This window comes from Echinops telfairi, unplaced genomic scaffold (assembly GCF_000313985.2).
Source record: "Echinops telfairi isolate 266 unplaced genomic scaffold, ASM31398v2 ScPeMD7_31;HRSCAF=116, whole genome shotgun sequence".
Classification (NCBI taxonomy): domain Eukaryota; kingdom Metazoa; phylum Chordata; class Mammalia; order Afrosoricida; family Tenrecidae; genus Echinops; species Echinops telfairi.
Window position 1 is genome coordinate 26,099,121 of NW_022103928.1, and position 2,493 is coordinate 26,101,613.

Genomic DNA, 2,493 nt, shown 5'->3' on the forward strand with positions numbered 1-2,493 from the left:
GGGGAGGAAACATTTAGGAACTAGAGGAAAGTTGTATTTCTCATCATTGTTACATCGCACCCTGACTGGCTCATCTCCTCCCCGAGACTCCTCTGCCCATTTCCTTTATTGGTTGGAGGGGTGTGAAGCCGGCAGAATCATTTCATAATCTCAACTTTTTTTTTTTTACTTAGGTGACCTGGAGCAGATGAAATATCCTCGTTATGGAATTCCTAGTCCCTATTTTAATATTGTTGGGCCTTTGAAGTCCTGTAAAAAATGAAGATGGAGACACATTTTTAGTATTAGTTATCCTCCTCAGGCAGAACAGAAACCAAGACTCATGATATAGGCTGGGCTGTCTAGAGAAACAAAACTAGTGATATTCATATATGTATAAGAAAGCATTTTATACCAAGCAGTAATCTTATGTCAAGAAGGCATCCCAGCCCAGTCCAATTTAAGTCCATAGGTCTGATGTTATCCAAAGCCCTCTTCAGATGCACGGAGCTGTAGGCTAATGGCACAGAAAGGGATGCAGGAAGAGCACAGGCCGGTGGGTGCAGAGTTGTATGGATCCAAGTCAGTGGAAACACAACAGGTGCCAGCAGTTCTCAGGGTCGGGTGGCCTACATGCTATTTCCCTGCAGTCAGGCACAGAGTCCCAGCAAGCAGGAAGGCAAAAGGACAGGAGAGAGGGAAAAGGTCCCCAGTGTTTCTCTTATAAAAAGGCCACGCCCACCAGGAGGCATCAAAAGACTATGACCTGACTGACTGCACCCCTACAACAAGTACCAGTTGACATAAAATCTGAGTTTTAGCACCTCTACTCTACCAGAATTTTGGAAGAAGGAGAACTTAGAATGGATGCTAATGAAGGCCCACGGAGGAGCTGGGTTTGAAGTAGATTAAGAAGTAGGGATGCGAGGGAAGAGAGAAAAAAACATTCCAGTCAGAAACCAAACATAGTTGTGGTAGTTACATAATTTTATGTCAACTTGATAAAGAGGTCAATCAGGTCAATCAGCCTGTCAATCAGGTCACAGTCTGATGATGCCTCCTTGTGGGCGTGGCCTTCTCATGAGGATTCTGGGAACTTCCCCTCTTTCTCCCTGGAGGTGGGCCATACTCTTTCTCTGTTTCGCCTTCCTGTTGAGGAGACTCATGGAAACCCACGCCAGTGCTAAGATGCTTCCACTGGCATTGGACCCACAGACTTTTAACCCACCAGCTGGCCTGTGATCTTCCTGCATTCAGCATCATTGCATGTTCTGTGTGAGTCTAAGAGGAATTTATGGACTAGTATTGGACATATGGGCTGGTATCAGACTTATGGACTTGATCTGGACTGGGCTAGGATGTTTTCTCAATATACAATTGCTCTTTGTTATAAACCTCTTTCTTCTACATATATGAGTGTCACTGGATTTGTTTCTCTAGTCAACCTGGTCTAACACAGTAGTCAACAACCCTAGCAAACTCTGCAGAGGGGTAGTGCTGAGACTTATCTGTTCAGGTGCAACTAAGAACTTGCCCTTCACAGATGGTGAGCATTTTGCCATTCATAGTGTGTATTACCTATTTTGATTCTCCACCATTCAGCTATCAGGTTTTTTAGTACTGTGATGATTTGTGTGTTTCTGTGATATAGGAAACTTTACCATTCGTATTTCAAATACCAGCAGGGTTATACATGGTGGGTGGGTTTTAATGACGCTTCCACAGTAAGGTAGACTAGGGGCTTGGGGGAGGCTGGGTTGTGGAGGCTGACTAGGAAGAAGAACTTGGTGTACAATTTCTGAAAAAAATTAGTCAGTGAAAAATTTATGCATAGCAACAGAACATTGATATTGTGCTGGGGGGGATGAACCCCTGGGGTTGGAAGACGTTAAAACTAGGACCCCAGGAAGAGTCTATCATCTCAAAATAGAATCAACTTTAGTGGTGTGGGTAGAGTAAAACTTTTGGGACCTTCATTTGCTCATAGATCATGACCCAAAATGGAAAGAAACAGCTACAAACAGCCACTAATAATCAGAATGTGGAAAATTCAAAATTTGATTCCGGGGAAATTGGAAGTTACTGAAAATGAAATGGAGTATATGAAGATTAATATCTTAGACATTCATGAGCTGAAAGGGACTGGTACGGAGCATTTTGATTGGACAATCACATGATCTAGTATTATGCTAGGAATGACACATTTAAGAGGAATGGTGATAGATTGATTGTCAAACAGAACATTTCAAGATCTATCCTGAAATACAATGCTGTCAGTGCTAGGATAATATTTATAGACCTACAAGAAAGACCAGCTAATATAACTACTACTCAAATTTACACTCCAACCATTAGAGCCAGTGATGTAGAAAATGAAAGTTTTGACCAACTTCTTATTTATTTATTTATTTATTTATTTATTTATTTATTTGTATCATTTAAATTGGGGCTCATACAGCTCTTATCACAATCCCTACATCCATCCATTGTGTCAAGCACATTTGTACATATGTT